Source organism: Ambystoma mexicanum, chromosome 10 (genome assembly GCF_040938575.1).
Source record: "Ambystoma mexicanum isolate Mex_15411 chromosome 10, UKY_AmexF1_1, whole genome shotgun sequence".
NCBI classification, from domain to species: domain Eukaryota; kingdom Metazoa; phylum Chordata; class Amphibia; order Caudata; family Ambystomatidae; genus Ambystoma; species Ambystoma mexicanum.
In genome coordinates, this window is record NC_090932.1 from 311,086,147 (window position 1) to 311,108,494 (window position 22,348).

Consider the following 22,348-nt stretch of genomic DNA (forward strand, 5'->3'; position numbering starts at 1 on the left):
GACACGGCCATCGCTTTTGGATCCAGTTCCTGGGGGTGGACCAGGGTCTTTGGGGAGTTTAAGTGGCACACCGGAAGGCGAGACGCGGTATTCCCTTCCCTATAACACCTTTTTTCCATCCTACCAGGCAGGATACCAAGGAACTCAACCCCTCCGTCTTTCCCGACAGCAACACTTTCTCATAGACAGCCCACTGTGAACAACGGACTAACACCAGAGCGGTTTACCCGACTAGTGCCACTACCATGGTCAGGCAATTACAGATTACACACACCTTCCATCACACGTCCCCGTGCGGATAAAAGGCAAAGCATGGAAGCAAACTTTGAGCGAGGCAAAACACACGAGGAAACAGAAGTTCCAGGATGGCAGTTTAACAGAAGGAGGAAGATGGCGAGACCGAAGAGGTTTGCAAGAAGGGAAGCACTCTTGACCTATAAAAGACAGCTATTTCCACAAGCCTTCGAAAGCAAGAAACCGAAGACCAGGAACAACTGCTGATCAAACCTACACAGTGTGTCAGAGGTACCCAGGGCTCTCCCGCATCGATAACCAAGGCAGGGAGTAGGAGAGTGCCGCTGTGGTACTGTCCCTGGCTCCTACAACAAAGCGATGTCCAAAAAAGCAACACAGTTGGTGAGTCGAAGAGACCGATACCAAACCAGCTTGTGTTTTGAAAGGAACATTGCATGAAGCGTTTGGAATGAGCGACACGACTAATTGAAATCCAGAAATAATTACTTCAGAATTGAACTCTGGGGAAATCAAAAAAGAAAGAAATACCATAAGCAGAGGGGACTTGCACCACTCGGGTGCTTATTCGAAAGTCTCTGTTGGGTATCCAACTGATCCGGAGTGCGAAAGAAAAAGATTTAAGTGGTCATGCAACGGGTCTCGCTAAACCCTGTGCACATTCAACGGTATAAAGTGAATACAATTGGTCCGAGCCTGGCTGAGGGAGACTAGCTGAACCTTATTTTGGTAAAGTGATCTGAGCCTGAAAGAGGGGGATCCAACGTTGAACTTTATTTGTGAAAAGGGTATGGGCCTGGCTGAGGGGGATCCAGGGTGAATACCCAAAGTGAATACTGTGAACTCTAAAGAGAACATTTGCCTGTCGTATCTTTTATAGCAGGCCTTCTGCGTCAAGAGACTGATTAGAAGTAAAGAGACCTGAACACAGAGGTTTTGTGGACTGTGAAACTGGAAATGTATCCTCGTGCCGCAGAAGCCATAGTGTGCGACTTGCTCGAGTGAACCGCCTTGCCCCGTGCTGAAAACATGGGGAAGGAAGGCTAAAGTATCTCAATCATTTTGTGAACACTTTTCTTTTTCATGAGCTGCACCCCACACAATTTGTAACTAGTAGTAAGAATTGGCAATTTTTTTTCCGTATAGGCCCTTTTTATGTTGACACCACTCCACTCGGACTGCTTCTCTATTATTTGGTGGTAGCAGCTTGCTCCCATCTTTAAATTTAGATAGGCGTGCATCGTACCTCTGTAAAATGTCAACACCCTTGAACTGTTGTCACTTATGTCTGTCCTACTATTGCCACCATACGTTCCTTACACTGTATTTGCTTCGCAATTCCCACACACACGACCTGTTAGATAGCCAAACGTGGCTTCAGTCACAATAACACCAATATAAATACGATCCCCCTTAGTTTCAGGATGTGCAAAACAAAAAACAGTTCAATTTGTTGAGGAATTTTACATAATATACAAGAAGATGTTTGTGCTAAAAGAAGTAGGCGACCTTATAATGTATCTTTGTTGTGTGTCTTAGTCTCGAAAGTACATTTGCAAAACAGAGGATATTAGCCTCATATTGCTTTGCATTCTGGTACTTTGGTTTCCAATCAAGATGGAAGGGGGGGCTACAATCTCACTCTTTTTGCTTAGCTTATTGTATATGGATGTATCTGTCTGGATAGTTTACTAAGATTTGTACAGTGTTCAAATCATTTCTAAACAACTGTATTCTGGAAAACCAAACAACACATTGCTACAACTAGAGCTGTGGGGATATGTAGTCAAGTGCACAGGTTGCATACTGCTTCTCAAATCCCAGCTTCACCACTTAACTAAAGGCGATGAGGGGCAAATACAGCAGTGCAGCCTTTCACATAAAAAGGGCAGTGCAGTCTTAGAGGAATACTGCAACTGCATGCCAGAGTGCAACAGGCAGGTGCAGTACGGCTCATTTATAAAAACATTTAACACTTTCTAGATTACTCAATGCATTATCTCACAAACACATGCAATATCTAGACGAGGACAAATAAGAGAGATGGACAAAGAGCCAGGAGGTAGAGAGGGGACAAGGGATTTTAGAGGCATAGAAGAGTAGACACAAGAGATATGGGTAGACAGGTAAGAGAGGAGCAGGGCTAGAGAGAAACAAACAGATGAGATAGAAAAGCAAGAAAGGGAGAATGGAAAGGATTGTGAGGTTCAATGAGTGGACAAAAAGGGAAAAAGATTAAAACCGGGGCACATTTCTCTCAACTCCTCTCAATTTGTGTCCAAACACTGCATGGACAAATCAAGAAGGCCTAGCAGAGGGTTCACCAACCAAGAGGGCTGACAAAGCTGGTCATACCATCAGTTCCCTCTGACCCAAACTACCTTGTTCTCCACTTAACAAGCAAGTAGCTGATAATACGGATGGGCTTTATACGCAACAGATACACTCCACTCGCTAGTTGTTACAATCAAAGCATGTGCATTCAGGGTACAGATGATACAAAGTTACAGCCTAGCGGTAGAGCCTCACTCCTTTAATCATGTACTGGGCCATGCACATCATAACAAAATGTACTTATCCACTCTGAAATCATGTCGCTGTTAGTGTGACATGATTTACAAAATAAAAAGCTATTAAGTATTGTATCGGAAAAAACAATGCAATGGCCCTACTTTATTCCTTGCAGTCCAATATAGTTAAGGCCTAGGGATGGGAGAGTTGGAAGGAAGCAACATTAATAGACAGTAAGGCAGCAGGGAAAACATGTAGAACCAGGATGGAGAAGGAGGTGGGAGCGGCAAGCAGTGGTGACAGCAGATTCTGTGGCGAGTTTGCTATGAAATCCAGCTTGAAGGGGGACGGGGGAGAGTACACTGTTTTTTACCTGAATGTAGTCAACAATGCAGTGTAAAACTTTCAAAGATTTGACTGGCGGGGGAGAAGAGCGACTAATCGGTAGAAAAATAGGGATTGTTAGGGTCGGCAGCTCTTTGCAAGATAGATAGGACTGTGACCACTATGTAGCAGGATGGGAAGTTGCTAGTTAATAAAGATTGCTGAAAGAGGAGAGGTGGGAGCAAGCTTGTTTGTGCTGCATAGATATCAATAGGAGCACACGTTGGGTTAGCTGAACCGACAATCCATGTCAGCACGGCAGAGGGAGTCGGATAGAGTAGAGTGGGTGTGGGGCAGAAGGATGGAAGAATAGAAGGTGTAGAGGATATCTTGTATTTTGATGATTTTAGAGAAGAGGCAAAGTCATTGACTGAGAGGTAGGAGTAAATGAGAGTGAAACTTTGGGCGGCAGAACAAGCATCGCTTGGAGGGTCATGGGCCTCTTGCGAGGTATAAGAGGAACAAGGGCAGTGGTGAGCGAAAGAGAGCCAGATGTAGTTAAGCAACAAGCTTTGCAAGTGTAGACACATACTATTCCTCCACTGTTAGATGGATAGGATGATCGTAGTTGGGGGCAGGGTGAAGAAGCAGGCTGGATAGTCTGACAGAGGGAGCAGTGTTACATTCAGTAAAGGCAAATTCGTTAGTGAGCATGTAACAGAGCACGGAGGAAGGGGCCTGACTTGGTCAAGAACGGGGACCACAGAGTGAGGTTTCAAATGTAATTTTGTGATAAACATGCGAGGATGGTGGGGGTATATAGATGTGACCAGAGAATGATTGGAGAGAGTGGAGTCAAACTGTAATCAATGGGCTTTGGTCAAGTTGAGGTCACCAAGGGTGACAAGACACATCAGCTGGAAGAATACAGTGAGTGATAGTTTGAGGCCTGCGAAGAAAAGGTTGAGGGTGTCAGGTGGGCAGTAGATAAGGAGGATTGTAAGAGGGAAGTTACACACATGATCAAAAGGAGGGAGGGAGGAAATCAGGGGATGGGGGCCAAAGGTGCGTCTTTACTAATCCTTACACCAACACCTCTTTTTCAGTTAGTTGAAAGAAGTAGGGTAGAAGAAGCAACATTAGCATGGAGAGCAGTGTCAATTCACGTTTCTGTGATGGCCTGCACAGATAGTTTAGGGTGATGGGAGTCAATGTGGTCAGTAGGAAATTACATTTAATTAGAGAGGAATTGGTGGTTCAACTGTTAATTTTTTATTTATGTTTGAGTCTTACATTGCTATTTTTTACCATAAAGGGGACAAATGTAGGTTCTACCACATACAACAACAGCCTTTCCTATTTTAGCTGAAGCAGTAGATCACACCAGTTAATCACTTTACTTCTACCACAGGCTAAAATGACCCATAGGACGTTCAATCAGGATGACAAACCTAAACAATGCTTGGATTTCCCCTGCAACACAGTCAACAAGGAGAGCAAGCTATCTGAAAAAGTATCAAGGTGACATGGAGCATTTGACAAAACACAAAAACAGCATTACATTTGAATGGCATTCTAGCCAAAAAGGCCTCAAAGCCAAAATGTACCCATAAATAAGTTGGCTATAGGGAGCAATCCCATTCAATCTAAGGTTTTAGTAAAAAACCCTAACAGAATTTTTTTTTTATTTTGAATGCTCTAAGGTGAGATATTTGAGGGAGTCCATTAAAGACATGGGATTTGGAGGAAATAGAAGAGGCCGTCTACTAGGTCTACAGGGGTCTACGAATTCAACCAACGCTTTACTTATTGTCGCAGTAAGGAATATGTGCAGGAGTAATAGGTAGTGCAACTGGTTTGTTAAACTGAAGGTAACCTACCGACAGCAAACCGTAGGAAAGCAGCAGTACATAATTCAGGACAGCAGCTCTACAAATCAGTGGAGATGCACCAATGTCTCGCCCCGTCCCGATACAGAAAACAGCACATAGACATATCACCCGACATATCACCAAACTTTTATATGATGGAAGTGGCTCATCACTGCCCCCCCCATACCCCCCCTCCCCCCCCCCCCCCAAGCACATTTGCAAGGTTAAGTGTCTCCAAGTTTGTTTCTAGGCAAAGTGGCTTCTCAATTCTCTTTATAATACCGTTTATGAATTTAAAAAAGGGACCATCTGTCAAACTACGGGTAAGTTAAAATGACAGAAGTCTGTCAGGAAAACTGTCGATTTGTCTTTGTTGGTTCAGTGCACAGCAAGCACGTTTGGAGCTTTAGATTAGAAATAAATTTTTGTGTACACTGCTGTTCAGTTAATTGAGGGTGGGTGTAGCAACAACACAATCTAAAGATCCCACCAATCGATGGATCAACACTACATCCCCATGGTACATACACTTCCATTTTATACTACCCTGGGAAACCTAAAATGGGAACAGAGGCCACAAAAAAAAAAAAAACACTACAGGATACAAACAACCACCTTAGCACAAAATACCTCTACACCACCCGGGAAAAGCAACCTAAACCCGTGAGCATGGGCCACAACATAAACAACAAATTATCAATAAAAAAACAGGCCCATACACGCCTACCGCTCACTTAACCCTAAACAGGATCACGTTCCTCTGGATCCCAGAAATTACCCAGAACACTATCCAGGAGTCCAAAAATAATCGGGACATCATACCCCTCTGGGGTTTGCCCCTCGCAGGGCACCCAACGCTGCACCCACAGTAGACTGCCCTTGTTGCCAGTGTCTTCCGGATGCGCGTCTCCCTCTCCTGCAGTGTTGCCAAGATTGCACTCTCCAACGTTGCACTTTATAAATACACTCCTCGTGCGGGAAACCGCTTTTCCAGGTCTTCTCGGACACTTCAGACACCTCTTAGGCAGCGTCACTTCCATGACGCTGTGAGCGGGGCATGACCCACAAGCGTGCCAACAGCCGTCGACCTGACCAGTCACAACACCTCAATGGAAAACTGGCACTGGGGGAATCCTCCACTCCTCCTTGGTGTGTTGTGCTCGCCAAGCACACTGCACGCCAGCAACTGGCCTCAGCGACGGTCACGGGCACCACCGCGCCATGGTGCCCACCTGTATTTTGGAGAAAGTTGGCAAGGGGGAGTGTCCTGAACTGGCTGCAACCCCCCCCCACACACACACCACGCTGAAATCCTCCTACCATCCCATCCTCATTGCCAGTGTAGGAAAGAAGCCTCCTCCAAGGTAAGTTTCATGTTCCTTTAATGTCCATGGTCTGCCACGCTTGCAGGGTACACAAATACAACGGGATGGTAGGGGAAACAAAGACAACACCGAATGAGAAACACCGGGCTTCCGCACACCCATCAACCAGCCACTCTCATTGCTAGGCCCCAACGGTCACTGACAGAACCCCAGGGCTACCACATTCCACATGAGCTATGACATCACCACACTCCACACCAAACCCCATTACTACAGTGGGCTAAAGGAATGTTGTTTATTCAGAATGTAACCAAAGTCAGAGACTGAAAAGCAAAGTATGCGTGCACCAACGTAGCTATAAAGATAGTGGCAAGCATAGGAGAATTATATTCTGTGTACCCCGTTCTTAGTAGGGAACCATTTAAATCCTTTAGGTGCCCCTATACCAATAAATACCCAACTACCATGGAAAAACCTAGATATTTCGGGTTTGTAAAGTTCCCACGGTAACACATTACACCAATAAGTAACAATTTCTCTCACAAATATACCTCTATATTTAAAATATTTACCTTGCACGAATAATGCGGAGGCGGGCTCATGTTTAAAGCTAACGTCATGATTTGGTAAAAGTGCCATGCTTATAGATGTTGACCAAGTTGCAGACCCTAAGAGCTCTTTAGTGAGAAAGAAAATGATAAATATGTATGGATAGGATCCGTTTATTAGTTTGTATGCTGTATATCATTCTTCATTCCAGACAGGTACCAAAGAGTTGGTTGCAAGTGGTAAACAGGTTGTATTGTGATTCTCAACGTAAGTTTCACTTTTAAAACAGAGCACGAGTGAGCTTTCTTCGGGATAGCAGGCGGAATTATTATAACCCATCTGAAAAAGGTTTACCAAGCAAACGGCACATTAAATGTCAACAGGCAAACTCGCCAGGTTGTGTAGTCTATTAACTCAGGTGGCACACACCATGAATATAGAGGATGCAGACTCCCCTACACTGTGGCACAAAGTTATCCTGATGCAACATGCTGCCTCAAGTCGCTGGTAATCGTTGCAAGGGTACTTCATAATTTGACGTCTACTAGCGTTGGGAGAGCACAGTAGTAACACGTGGGCTACTCATCTTGATTTAAATGTGGGTCTTCACGCAGTATGTACTCTAGGAACAACTATGATCCACATTCTAATGTGCGAGTACTGCTGCCAATCTACGGCGTGGGGGCGGGGGGAGCAATGTGTGCTGATGTTACAGTACTAAGACCATATTAGGGTGGGGAGGTGAAGGGACTTTGTAGATGCCCCTGTTTAAAGTACGGCGCTGAAGTGACAGCCTGACTTAGTCATAGTGCTATGGAAGTTTAACTGTTGCTGCCGCTGACAAGATATTCCGTTGCCTTCCAGGTACAGGAACCAAGTGCAACTACTGTCCATAGTACTGAGACTTCGGACTTCTTAGGACGAGTTCCCTACTGCACACGCCAATTCCACATGCTTCCTTGCTGCGCTCGCAATGGGAAATACTCCTGGGGGAGCCCTACCCATGTGTATGCCAGTTACTCCCCCTAAAGGAGTTCCCACCTACTCTCTTTAGTGCTCATTCAGACACCTCACCCTATCCCTTAAATCTTGCCCGCCAAGTTTTCCTTCCTAAACTCTCCAATCCTGTATCCTCTGCCGTAATTTCAAGGATCCCTCACCTGCAGTCCCGGCAGCAAAGACTCACTGATCCGAAGCTCTTTCCACTGTGTCCACAAAACAAGATGGCCGATGGGACGCCACGCACGCTCACGTGACTGGTGAACGCACTGCACGTTTTTTGACGAAGTTACTGTAAGGATGAGTATAGGGAAGCAGAACACGGAGATGGTTGGAAAAGAGAGTACGAGTTTCCCGTCCCGTCTACTACCATAGACATAGAAGATATATCAATGACCGCAGTCAACTCTATGGAGTTTTTTCGCTCTGTATACCTGTCACTAAAATACCATATGCCTTTCGGGTTGTGTATTTATATGATATGTAGTTAGGAGCTTGAATTCTGCTGCAAGAACTGCACTAGTTTGTGTCGCTAACCTTAGATTCTGGTCAATAAGTATTTTATCCATTCACAAAAATAAAGTAAAAGGGAGTTATAGAATAGTGCATATGTAAACACAAATGTGTAAACACTAGAGCAGCTGCCGACATAGAATGTAAACATTATCGAAGACAATAGCTTTGGGTTAGTTATTATTATTATGGTATTTATTGAGTGTGGATCTAGCTTCGAGAAGCAACGGGCGCTTTACTGAGGTATACAACAATACAGATACATAACAGAGCCCTTTTCAGAGGTATACAACAGTACAGATGCATAATGGAGCGCTTGAGTTTCCTTTGTTGCTAGTAAGTACTGGCATCATATGCTAAGGTGCAAACTCATGTTTGCCAGGTATTTGTTGTGAAATGGGACGTCATGTCAGATGATGTTTTCTTCATGGATGGGGTTTTATTAACCTGGAAACAGATCTCAATTAAGCACGTTCACTTTAACAGCAGGATCGAGCAGCGGACCAGTTACCTACGCACAATATGACGATAGACGTAACAAGGGTCACGTCCTGAAGAGTATTTCCCCTTTCACTTTGCGACATGGGAGTATGGCGATTCCAGCACTGAGGACGCATGTACACTGCAGTGACAAAAGGAATTTATTCGACCTCGGTAAGTGATGGCCGCACTTGACTTTGTGAATCTTCTGAGTCGTCCATAATAGCCGACAAGTAAGATAGGATTATCAGCTGTTCCATGAAATCTTTTGGGTTTCTAGAGCGCCACATGTCCACCGAAGGATACCAGCAAACACGGTGACGAACGCAGTACATACGGCGTACAGCTGCCTTTCCTGAATAGGTTCTTTGTTACCAGGAGCAGCCGACAGCCATCGGTCAGGCACACCAGACACCGCAGTTCGATAAACAAAGGTAATTAAAACGCATTGGAGGTGGGGAATGATTTGTTGAGTATTTGACCGCAGCAGAGAAATAGCTCACACTTGTGTCTAGGATGTTCAGATAACCACCCGTAGTTTCGTGCTGTTAGAAATTCAGACTCAACAGAACAGAGGTTCTGGAGGGGCACATATTTAGAGTCCTTAAAGGAATTACATGCAGTAGACGAGACTCTAATATGAGGTACTAGTGCTAGCAGGTGTTATAACAAAAGGTTGGCTTCGCAGGTGCCGGCTGATACCATACAAAGTTTGTTATGTCCTGTGCCAAGGTTGAAGATGAGTTATGGAATTGTTTTCCTTGGTGCTTTAGGACAGGGAAGGCTTTGCTCCTTGGGGTTACTGTCAGTCGACACGGCCGGCAACCAACGGTCACTCATCAACGTGCAAGGGCTAATGCCTGAAGGTTCGAGAAATTGCCTCCCCTTTTGAGTAGGGCATATAATGCAGGGCTCTGGAAAGGTCAGGCGGGAAAAAGCACAAAGACCTTGGAGGGGGGAACGCCTTGTTCCGAAATACCTGTGGGCTGTTGTGCTCTCGGCCTGGCTATTACCAGGGTTTTCCAGCTGCTTCTGGCGAGATGAGGAATTCAGTTACGCCCATGGTGATGAATTCTTGTTAGCTTATTATCTTTTCATTTCTGTGTTATCACTTATTGCTTTATGTATGTTTAACTATGAATAAATAGCCGTATAAGAACACTTATCCTCTAACTGCGTGTGTGAGTGTGAGTCATTGATTTTGTCTACCTGCGTTCAAAGTATTTGCTCTGCTCTGCAATGCACTGGTGATAAATAACTGTCCGTGCACTCTTGGCGAGCAAGACATAATTTGGCGTCACAAACAGGATATTTGTGATGAATAGCTCAAAATATTAAAGAATCTGGGCTTGAACGCAGACAGGCTCCGCTTATATTGCAAGCGAAAGTTTGTTTTCATTTGGATGTGAGTGTCAGACTGTATTAATCTGTATTTTTTGTGTGCATGCTTGCGCGAGTGAAGGAGTGACTGCGGAGAAAAAAAAGAGGTTTTGCAAATTATTGTAATTATGAATAGTTTGTTAAGAAAAAAGGGCACTCCCGCTGACAGTAAATGTCCCGATGTTATGATTCCAGGGTTGGCGAAGGGCTCATATGATAAGTTGGCCCAAGTTTGGGCATGTGGCGCAGGGTTAAGTGAACCATGGGATGACAGTTTAGGGGAGGCTACCCCGGCAGAAGTAATGTTTTGTTTACAACAGATTTCAGTGGAAAGAGAAAAGGGACGTGCCGTGCTAGGCAGGCGGGGTTGGGTCCTCCTGCATGCCTACAGAAAGTTACATCAGAGAAATGTGGAGTTGAAAGAGAATATTTCGCAATTAGAGAACGAATTGGCTGTAGAACGGCAGATTGCGTTAATGCAGCAATTACAAATGAAGCTTTTTAAAGACAAGGCTGATAAATATCAGACCGTGGTGGAGAGGGCAGCAGTCACAGTGGCCCGTTACAAATATAGGAAAAGACGAGGGGGGGTCAACCAAAGGAAAGTGGCAGCTGTACTTGCCACTGCAGGTGTAGATTGGGACCCCGATGATGGGATGGAGACATTTTTGACTCAACAAGCCCCGAGAGCAGCTCGGAGGGTGAGTCAGACTCTAAAGCTGAACTCAATCAAAAGACAGTGACGGCTAAGCCGGTTAGAAGACAGTGTGCCGGACCCCACCCGCAGAATCCTGCAGGAAGGGTTGTGGATTTAACCACGCTGGAAGATTACACTCAGCAGGATTTGGGGAAATCATTACTCATTTGAGGCAAAAGTCAGGGGAACCTTTGCTTACATGGATGGTGAGATTGTTGGATGGAGGCGCAGCAGGGCTATTGGTAGACGCGAGAGACTTACTGCGCTTCCTGCCTTTGTCAACTGACACCAGTATACAGGAGGTCTTAAGGGTAGGGCCACTCCCCCTGAGGATGATGGGCAAGCTTCACAGGTGTCTTTGTTGCACCTAGCAGCCCAGGCATGTAACCGCAAGTATCCTATTACCACAGACTGGCCTAGCAAGGAAAAGAAGTGGTACACTTTGAAAGAAGCGATTAAAAAGGCCAGAGAGCATGCTATGAAGGAGGCAATTCACGTAGATGGCCCAGGACACATGCGGGCCGTGCCGCTTTCAGTTTCAACCAGGAATATGGTGATAAGAATTGCCCCACCCGCATACAAAAGTGTCATTATGACATTGCTAGTAGGTATGATGGGCAAACCCACTTATGAAGTAGTGGATGCCATCCGACAACTGGCAGACTTAGGGGAATGGGACAAGAGTGAAGACAAGCCACGGAAGAGAATGGGGCGTAGTGAGAGAAAAACTGAAGGCAGGAGGCAAGATAGTAGAGACTCCTGAGTGTCCAGAAAGGACATGTTTTTGGCCTTGTTAAAAGATGGTGTGCCACGAGAAGAAATTGATGGCATTGAAACCAGGGTAATGTATGAACTATATAAAAAGAGAGGGCTTGCAGCCCAAGAGCACTATAAACAGGTCAAGAAACAGGTGATGATTAAGACACAGAGGGATACCTTACCTTCAGCCCCTCCTGAGGAGGAACAGGAAGAAGGGTCTATGGTGATTCCTTCCACGTATCAGCCAACATATGCTGATTTAACGAAGGTGGTGAGTGCAATGTTAGAGGCAGAGTCGGGTCACACTCATTAAAATATTTGACTAGGGTTACGGCCAGGCTCCGGCAGTGTCTGCTTGCATAAAAGTTGATAAGTGGCCCCATGTTAATGTTAAGATTTTTTGGGGGCCGGGAAATACGCAAGGGGTGCGAGCATTGAGAGACACCGGGGCGGAGGCCCCTCTGATTCATGGAAATCCAACATGATTTAAAGGCAGACATTTTACCATTACAGGTCTAGGGGGGAGGAGACCCCCGCAGTACAAACAGAAGTGGAGATGAAAATAGGCAATTTGACAAGGCAGAAATTCCAAGTGTTGATTGTCCCGATACCTGAGTACATAATTGGATTTGACATTTTATAAGGATTGACTTTGGGACTTGGAGGTAAAACGTAACAGTTTTGGGTGAGTGCATTGACCTGCACACCCATTACTGCAGGCAAATTGAAGATGCCCCCAGTGCAGGTGCCTGTGGCAACCAAGCGGGTAGCAATGAAACAATACTGCATTCCCAGGGGGCACAAGGACATTTCAGACACCATCAAAGGGTACGTAGAGGCAGGTGTGTTATGCCCTTTTACTACCACGTCGAACAACCCGCTCTGACCTGTAAAAAAAGGGGACAGGTCTTGGAGGATGACCGTGGATTACCGCAAGTTAAATAAACACACTCCTCCCATAGTGCCTGCAGTCCCAGATGCCATTACTTTGATTGAGAATATACAAAAGTTTGAGGAGACCTGGTATGCAGTGGTAGATTTAGCCAATGCATTTTTCACTGTGCCAATTTCTGAAGAATGCCAAAAGCAGTTCGCATTTTCTTGGAACGGGCGTCAGTACACCTTCACGAGGTTACCTATGGGGTACATACATAGCCCGACCATCTGTCACCGGCTGGTGGCAGAGCACTTAGACAAGATACCTTGACATACAAATACAAATACAAACCTGACATACAAATCTCTCTCTACATTGATGACATTTTGATTCAGGGCAAGGATGAACAAAGTGTGCAAACCCAGTTAGAAGTCATTATGGAAGGATTGAATTAGGAAGGGTGGGAGATTAACCCAAACAAAATTCAAGGGCCAGCTGAGACAGTGATATTCTTAGGGATTCAGTGGCATAATGGGCATCGCGAGATGGTGCTGAAGGCCCGATAGAAAATACTTGAGTTCACCACTCCAATGAACAAAAAGCAAGCTCAGCAGTTCATAGGGCTTTTTGGGTTTTGGAGACAGCATTCCCATTTAGGGCAGCTACTGGCCCCCTCTACAAAGTGACATGAAAGAAATATGAGTTTCAGTGGGGGGAGGAGCAGCAAAAAGCATTTGATTTGGCGAAAGACACTGTGCAGCAGGTGCTTGATTTGTGGCAATTGAAGGAAGGCGAAGTGGAATTAAATGTGTCTGTGCAAGACAATTAGTCTAACTGGAGTGTGTGGCAGAAACAAGACAGGAAACGCGTGCCATTGGGGTTCTGGAGTCTTAAGTTGCCCGATGCTGGTAACGCATACACTCCGTTGGAGAAGCAGTTGCTGGCATGTTATTGGGCCCTTGTCGTTACTGAGAAAACGACAGTGGGGCATGATGTATTGATGAGGCCGGAAGTCCTGATTATGCAATGGGCTTTGAGCTCTCCTAAAACACACAGAATAGGACACGCTCATGAAGCCAGTATAATTAAATGGAAATGTGGAAATTGTACATTCAAGACAGAGCCAAATCAGGGAAGGGTGGGGTTGCAAAATTACATGATCAAGTAGCCAACATACCACCCTCAGATTACATACGACTGGAAGTGACTGAGAAACGCGAGTCTCCCGTGAAATGGGCAGTACCTTATGGCGATCTGACCGTACAGCAGACAGCGCATGCCTGGTTTACAGATGGCTCGGCTCGATATGTGGGAACCGAGCGATACTGGAAAGCGATATCATACAATCCCAAGACTAAAAAGATTTTCACAACATCAGGGAAAGGGAAGAGCAGTCAGTTTGCAGAACTTTACGCAGTTTACCAAGCATTGAAACAAGAGACCCCTGGTCGATGTCATTTGTACACAGATTCATCGTCAGTGGCGAATGGGTTGGCAGCGTGGCTGCCAACCTGGCAAAAGAATGGGTGAAAGATTCATTCAAAAGAGCTGTGGGGAAAAGAACTGTGGCAAGATATTGTGGAACTGTTATCACAAAGTGAAGTCACTGTGTATCATGTGGATGGTGCACTGTCCTACAGATTCATTAGAACTTTGGTTTAATTATGTTGCAGATGAACACACCAAGATTTCATCTGTGGATGTGGAGGCTCAGGAGGACGATTTGGAGGGTTTGGCCAAGTGGGCTCAACAGAAATGTGGGCAATTTGGAGAAAAGGCTACTATCAGGTGGGCACAAGCTTGAGGAATCAGTATTCTTTTAGAGGTAGTGAAAACAATAATTTTGCAATGTCCGGAGTGCCAACACCAATAGCATAGGCCTATCCCTAAGATTGTCCAGGGCACGTTGCGGAGAGGAAAGTTACCTGGTCATATTTGGCAGATCGATTATATTGGTCCTCTGCCAATCAGCAAAGGGTGTCAGTATGCATGCACCATTGTGGATATATACTCTGGATATATGATGGTTTTGCTGTGCAAACGTGCTACACAACTCAATACCATTAAGTTGTTAGATCAGATCATCTTGCATTACGGTGTACCTTTGCAAATTGGGTTGCACTTCAAAGGCAAATTAATTCAGGAATATTGTCAGGAAAAGAGTATTGAGTGGTTGTACCACGTCCCTTACCACCCAGAAGCGTCAGGCTTGATTGAGAGAATTAATGGGTTGTTGAAAGAACAGCTGCACAAATCTGGAGATGGCAATTTAGCAGGCTGGCGTGATTGTGTGTTTTATGTGGTGCAAGTGCTAAACAATAAGCCAGTGAATGATCATGAGACTCCATTGTTGTGATTAATAACTCCTGCTTTACAGATTCAACCCAACCCAGTTAGAGAGACCCTATTGTACTGGAAAATTACCCTGGGTTCTTTAGCTCCCTATCAAGCGACCCCAGAATCAGCAGAGGTAGACTTGCATACTCATGAAGAAATCAGAGTAGACCAGAGAGGGATTGATGTGATTGAAACAGGGATTGGAGTGCAGATTCCACCTGAACATATGGGATGGATTGCCCCTAGATCTGGATTAGCATTGAAGGGAGTTCAAATGCTAGGAGGGGTCATTGACGCCGATTACCAAGGTGAGATCAAAGTCATCTTAATGAATAGTGGAGACCAAGTGTTACCAATTCATAAGGGCGATCGAGTGGCCCAGTTGATTATTGTTCCTGTTAAGTTATCCATGATCAAAAAGGCATAGCCTCCCTCATTGTTAACTACTCGTGGGGATCGTGGTTTTGGCTCTTCAGACAGTATGGTACCGGGTGCAAAGGTGCGGGTCGAAAGACCAAGTGGTCCACCGGTGCCCGCAGATGTTATTGTATCAGGCAAAGACCAGGTAGTCTTAGTAATGGAACCCGGCAAAGAAAAATGGCAGTATGTGCACGCAGACAAATGTTACCTAAGAGAGTGAGTTTCAACACTGATATCTCTTTTCTGGGTTTGCCTTGTAGATCCTGTGTCTGGCTGGTGTAATTGTGGAACTAAATGGACTTTTTGGGAGAGTCAAACAGCATGCTGCTACCAGTGAGAAATGTCACATCTGTGCCAGTGATCCATGGGAAACTGATGATGATGAGCAATGATGTCCGAAAGCAGCCCAATGCCGATGCCGAAAAGCCAGCCAGACCGAAGAAATTGATTTGTGGAATGCGGAAAAAACGTCAGGTGCAAGTGCAACAACGTTGATGCCAGCTATGCAAGAGATGTCTTTATGGCGGGGATATGCACCAATGATCGCCCAAACCGAGAACATGTGGACGTATCTCGCTCAGTACGTCCTGAATATCTCCCATTTCTGCCTAATTGACGTGCATCATGCAGAAGCTTTGCTAACTACCTTTTTAGTAGCAGTGCCGACGCCGGCTCCAATCTTGAGGCACATTTTCGGCATCATGCACAATGATTCTGCAGTTCAAGATTCCAATGTCAGACAATCCTTTTCCGTCTATGAGTGCTGCAGGTTTTGTCCGGAAACAGATCGCAAGTGGAGAAACTTGACACAAATCATAACCTACAATATAACTCAAGACGATGTGTGTTACTTTATGACCTGCAATGCAAGAGAAATTGGCAAATGCCAATAGCTGAATTTAACCAAACAGAAAAAATCAAACTGCATTTGAGAAGAGATTGTGTGCACGAGTTCCAAGCACATGTGCCAATGTGAATAACACCATGACCTGCAATCACACAGTGGTAGCTGCCAGTCATCTAAATCGTGTGAAACTTCTAATGGGATGGCTTTTCTCATGTGGCAATATCACATACACATACATTCCAGCTAACATTTCTGGAGGTCCATGTGCTTTAACTCGATTAGGGCTGATGTTTCCTCTACACCCAGCAAAATATCAAAGCAAAAGATCAACTTTCGAATCTGTGGATTTATCTCCAAATTGTGATTCAAAGGTGCATTTGATTTCAGAGGCTGAGGTATTAGCATTGGCCCTGTCATTAGTGGGAGTTTGGGGTGTGGCTGCTGCAGGTTATAAATCTTTAATCAAATTAGGGTGTCTAGTAGTAAAAGGACTTAATCATATTTCTCAAGCATTAGAAGAGTTGCTCCTTGATAGCAAAGTTATTAGAAAAGCAGCTTTGCAAAACAGGTCTGCCGTTGATTATCTATTGCTGAAACATAATTTGGGTTGTAATGCAGTTGAAGGTATGTGTTTTAATCTGAGTGACCATTCACAATCCATTGAAAGTCATATTCAAGGTTTGAGGGGCTTAATATCCCAAGTGTCTCAAGATCGTGCTTGGAATTGGTGGGATTGGTTATTTTCATGGATTCCTGATGTTGGGGGTACACTGCGTTACGCCTTTGCTTGCATTTGTATTATATTAGCTATTACAATTGCTGGTTGTTGTTTTATTCAATGTATTCCCAACTTAGTTCTGATGTTTAGTCAGTTTCAGAAACCAGATCCTCTGCCACTGGGCTATGGAAGGTAAATATCCAAGGGTGGATTGTGATGCTTGAGCTAAAATATGGCGCTGGTGCGCAGTGCATTCTGGGGGCACTCAGACCCATAATGGATATTTATTCCATGCCTCAGTGGAAGCTGCACTTGTACACAGATTTTCAGCTTGGTTAGCAGTATTTCACTGAAAAACATGTTTTCAATGTTATTCGTTGCTTATGTTGGTCTGCATGGCTCATCCAAGGACACAGAGCTCGGAGAGGCTAGCATTCACTGGTGCCGGCTGGTACCAGATAAAGTTTGTTATGCCCCGTGCTAAGGTTGAAGATGAGTTATGGAATTGTTTTCGGTGGTGCTTTAGGAGAGGAAAGTGCTTTGCTCCTTGGGGTTATCGTCGGTCGACCCGGCCGGCAATCAACGGTCACTCATCAACGCGCAAGCACTAATGCCAGACGGTTCGAGAAATTGCCACCCCTTTTGAGGAGGGCGTATAATGCGGGGCTCTGGAAAGGTCAGATGGAAAAAAGCACAGAGACCTCAGTCCAAGGGGGACGCTTTGTTCCGAAATACCTGTGGGCTGTTGTGCTCTCGGCCAGCTGTTACCGGGGTCTTCCAGCCGCTTCTGGCAGGATGAGGAATTCAGTCACGCCCATGGTGATGTATTCTTGTTAGCTTATCATCTTTTCTGTGATTTATTTCTGTGTTATCACTTATTGCTTTATGTATGTTTAACTATGAATAAATAGCCGTATAAGAGCGCTTATCCTCTAACTGCGAGTGTGGGTGTGAGCCATTGATTTTGTCTACCTGCGTCAAAGTATTTGCTCTGCTCTGCAATGTACTGGTGATAAATAACTGTCTGTGCACTCTTGGCGAGCAAGACACACGGTAAGCCTAACGTGGGCAAATTGTTATACCCCGGAGGCGGGGCGTCAATGAAATTTAGGTTATATGCTGATTGCTGCCTCTTCTCTTTTCTCTCCACCCACTCCCCTGTAGGTTTGGACCTTTAGTCTTTCACTTTGACCCTGTTCTAGTGTAGATATTTGATTGTCTACTGACACAGGAAGGCATTTCAGTCTGTTGACTCCCATCAAAATTGCAGTTGGTTCCCCTGAGGAAGTCCACGGCGATAATCATTACCCAATTCTTGATGGACGAAACATGTTGGGTTAAGTACACTGTAAAACAAACAATGTTGTAAATTTACATATTAAGTTGAGTGTTCAACCCCAAAAGCAGATTAGGGGAAGTTATCTCCTTAACCTAATTAAGTCCTGCAAGGCATCCTTGAACAGAGGAGCCATCTGCACAGTCCTGTATTTTGCACATAATTATTGTACTGTATGGTTTTGATATAACACCACTGTTGTTTTTTTAGATTTGTATAGGAAGGGTGTGTTGATAGTATTTTTATATTTCTTTTTGCACTAGGGTTGTATTTTTTAAAAAAGTTTTTTATGAAAACATTTTTTGGAATGGATTATGTACTGTACGGGTGTTTTTATGTATCAGTTTCTGGTATATGTCTTTTTAACTCGTACTTTGTGATCAATTTTTGAATATTTCCAAATAAATTGTATGTTTATGATCAAAATATACGACTCAGTACCTATTTGGTGCATGGACTGAGTGGTCCAAACAAAACAGGAAGGTGGTGTGAGACACCTGGATTCTCAAGTTGGTGATTGTCCCTCGACTTTATTAGGGCCGAATCACGATGTCAGCAATTGGCCCGCTCTGTCTCTCCTGGTTTCAGTTTGTAATAAATGGGGACTACAGCCAGGCACGGGTGCGAGTACTGAAGAGCACAACATGGTTGAATAGATTTCTTTGTGGTTACCTGTGGTTGTTTGTGCCAGAGTGTGGCAGACTCTGTATTCCGGGAGTGGCAGTTCCGGATGGAAGGTTGTTGGTTGTTCTGAAGATTGCTGGAGTAATGGTTATGTATGAAAGGGAGGTGCTGTGGTGTGTGTTTATTTATCGAAGGGAGATGTTGTAACGTAAGTCAGTCTTGTATTGTATCAATGGCCAGGAGTGTATGCTGATGGAATGTTGATGTATGCATGATAGACAGCTCAGGAGAATGTTGAGTGGATGTGTGTGTGAGTGTGTTCAATGAATGTCAGTTGGGGGCCTGAGCTGGGAGTGAAAGGATGGCCGGTGGTTCTGTTTCCTTGATGTCCACTTGTGTATACCTAAACCTGTCATGTACATAATACAAGTAACTAGAACCTATACATAATGTATGTATGTACAATAAAGCCTTCCTGGACTAAACTACGTGGCTCCACAGCTGGTCTGTGTATGGATTGAACCCTACCTTAATACATAACATTGGTGACAAGGAACTTTGAAAGAGCCCACATCAGGAGAAGAGGACACAGGGCAGAAAATACTGCACTGTTGTAAAAAAACAACAGTAACTAAAAACAGAATTAAGGAGATCTGTGGGAGGGGAAAGCAGCTGCAGCAAGACCCACCCTTCCCGTGCCTCTGAGAGTATCCATCCTCTCCGAGCAAGGTTTTACATGGGTTCTCTGGGAGGGAGACCCCCACCAGCTATGAAATTATTCCCAGAGATCCCCAGCAAGGCTGAAGGGCCCTGCCACCTGCATTATAAATTGCGAACCTGACAGAATTTTATTGCAACTGATAAAAGGAACGCACATGCGTTCTAATAGTGGTGTCTTGTTCTCTTCATGCACAAAACCCGTGTCCTACCTAACAGTATTGTCACAACTATTTGCGTTTTATAAATCACTAAAATGTCTTGTGTGCCACTTCCAAGTGTTTAATGTCTGTTTCGTGGATGATGTCAAAGTGGAAGTCTAGCACAGAAAACCTTTAAAGAACACTGTGAAGTCTTGCAACATTGCAAAAGCAAGTCTTTCTATCCTGTGGAATCTGCATCTCTTCAGTACTTTATATAAACGTCTTACAAAATATTGCATTTTCATATGTGTTTATTATTTCGCAGTGTTAAACTTAAATGCATTTTTCTCTCTGCTCTGTTAATCTTAAACACATGTCTCCAGCGCTCTTAAATAGCCAATTACTTACCGGTAATCTTCATTACCCCTGGTCCTACTTTTCCTCGTCACATTATTTGTCAGGACCAAACTTCCATGTCATGAATCGATTCCATTTTTTTAATTCACCATTGTTTGGGGAAAACAAGAATTGTATTTGTCAAACACTTCAGGTACCCCTCCAGTTGCTTTACTGAATCAGTTGATCACTCACAAAGCCAAGTCCTGTTCTCATTTTGTTAAATGCCATTATAGCTCTTTTAAGAATAATGTGACAGTGCTCTACTAGCGGCCATAACTTACACTTCTCATGCTCGTTTGCTCTCTCCTCACATTCATTTGCTGGAAGGAGCTCTAAACGTGAGTAAGTCATTGCTGAACCACTCATCTCAGCGCTTCATCCCTAGGCCTTTATGCTGCTGGTCATTAGCTTGTTCACAATAGCCTTCGTGGCTATCTACAAACACATCTGCTCTCTAACTTCCAGATTTAGTTCTCTTTTCCTACTGTTGCTATCTTCAGCACTCTGTCTTCTCTCTTTCAACTCTCTATACCATTTCCATAAAGAAATGAGGGAACTATCTTGTCACCATCTTCTGAGAGATTTCTGCAATGTGTGGCCTCACTTTCAACAAGAATATAGATTCATCTGTAAGATTTCAGTCCTCTCAGCTCACTTCCACCAGTTTCCAACTCCCCTTGTGATTACGCAAACGTTAATCAGGCCAATTAGTATTTCAATTTGATCTCTGCGGGGGATGCAAAAAATTCATTTTGTAAAGCAGCAAATCCCAAGGGGGCAATAGCAACCCAGCCGGGACTGGGCCGGCCACTGTAGACAGAGACCAATGTTCCTCAACCTAGTCTCATGGAACGTCAATGGTCTCAATAACCCAATTAAAAGGCTAAAAACCTGCTCTCATATTAAGAAATTAAAAGCTGACATCGTCCTTCTCCAAGAAACACACTTAACAGAAATAGAAGCTATGAAATTTTAAAAAAGACCCATTGAACACTGTCTGGTCTCTCAAGCCTCAGGTAAGAAGAATGTGGTTATAATTCTCATTAAATATACTATAAAGGCATCCATCATTCACTCAGTCAGACTCTGAGGGAAGGTGGGTATTTTGCTAATTGCTAATGAATGGCAATAAATACCATTTAATGAATATATACGCACCAACCTATAGCGATCCATCCTTGTGAAACTCTTTAAATAAAAAGATAGAATCCCTAGCGGATGATAATCTCATAATTGAATGAGACTGGAATCTTCCATTTGACCCATTTCTTGATAGAAAATCAAAAGTAAGATTATCGTGCGGGAAAGCTCATACGTCTCTGATAAAAATGGTACAGAAACTACACCTTATTGATGTTTGGAGATTATGGGAGCCAGCCGAGCTGCACTACACATTCTACTCCAACACTCACCATACTCTAGAATTGATTCCTTCCTAACAGACTCCCCCATCAGAAATAAGAAAGTCGATACCAAAATAGGACCTATTGTTCTCTCCGCATCCATCTTAATTGTATTAGATACTAACCCCACCGAAAACCAAAATAAAGGATAGCGTCTAAACACAGCACTTCTTAAAGATACAATTTTCACCCAAAAAATAGCCGAAATTCTGCAAGAAGTTTTTCTTACTTAACCGTCCTGATCTAACTAACATGGAAATAACTTGGGATGCCTTCAAAGCGACCTTGAGAAGATAAATCATCAGTAGAGGAGCTTGAAAAAAAAAGAAATATGAGAAAGTACTACAGGATTCTCTCTGAACCATCAAACAGATAGAAAAAGTGTTCCAGCTAGACAACTCAGACGCTACCCTAAAAAGATCAGGTGAGATCAATTTAATTTCGATAAAAAAATACCACAGCGGCTAACATAACGCTACTTAATATTAAGTCAAAATACCATGCTGGCTCAAATAAAGCAGGCAGATTCTTGGCTAGTTACTTGAAAGGTCAGAAATAGAAATCAAATTTGTAACCCATTAGGAATTGGAGTGGCAAAACATACACCACAGACTCAGTGTCTGTGCAGACTACTACCGTTTGCTCTGAAAATGTGACAAACCCCAAAATCCAAGCAGATATAGATGCAGTCTTTGAGATCATTTGAGATCATTCATAAAAGGAAACCTAACAAAAACCTTCTGGAGGTCCTAGACTCTCCAATCACTAAGCCAGAAATAGCAAATGCAATCTCCTCTATGAAAAAAAGGAAATCACCTGGTCCAGATGGACTCACAATAGAATTTTATCAAACCAGTTACAGGTTTT

The 22,348-nt window shown here is 44.0% G+C and overlaps 1 protein-coding gene and 1 long non-coding RNA gene across 7 annotated transcripts in view; one reads left to right on the plus strand and one right to left on the minus strand.

The window, feature by feature from the left end:
- Positions 1-8,062, minus strand: part of GIGYF2 (GRB10 interacting GYF protein 2) — a 2,415,541-nt gene extending 2,407,479 nt beyond the window's left edge. For all 5 annotated transcript variants that reach the window (XM_069617902.1, XM_069617899.1, XM_069617900.1 and 2 more), the window contains exon 1: positions 7,993-8,062. The gene's annotated coding sequence lies outside the window, so the exon portion shown is untranslated. The remainder of the gene's footprint in view (positions 1-7,992) is intronic.
- Positions 8,063-8,136: 74 nt separating this feature from the next.
- LOC138491397 (uncharacterized) lies at positions 8,137-18,610 on the plus strand. Of its 2 annotated transcripts, XR_011275997.1 has the most exons (4): positions 8,137-8,174; positions 8,831-8,998; positions 9,105-9,258; positions 15,555-18,610. It is a non-coding gene; the product is annotated as an uncharacterized lncRNA (long non-coding RNA). The 2 variants fall into 2 exon arrangements; XR_011275996.1 differs by having other exon boundaries at positions 8,155-8,998.
- Positions 18,611-22,348: the final 3,738 nt, after the last annotated feature.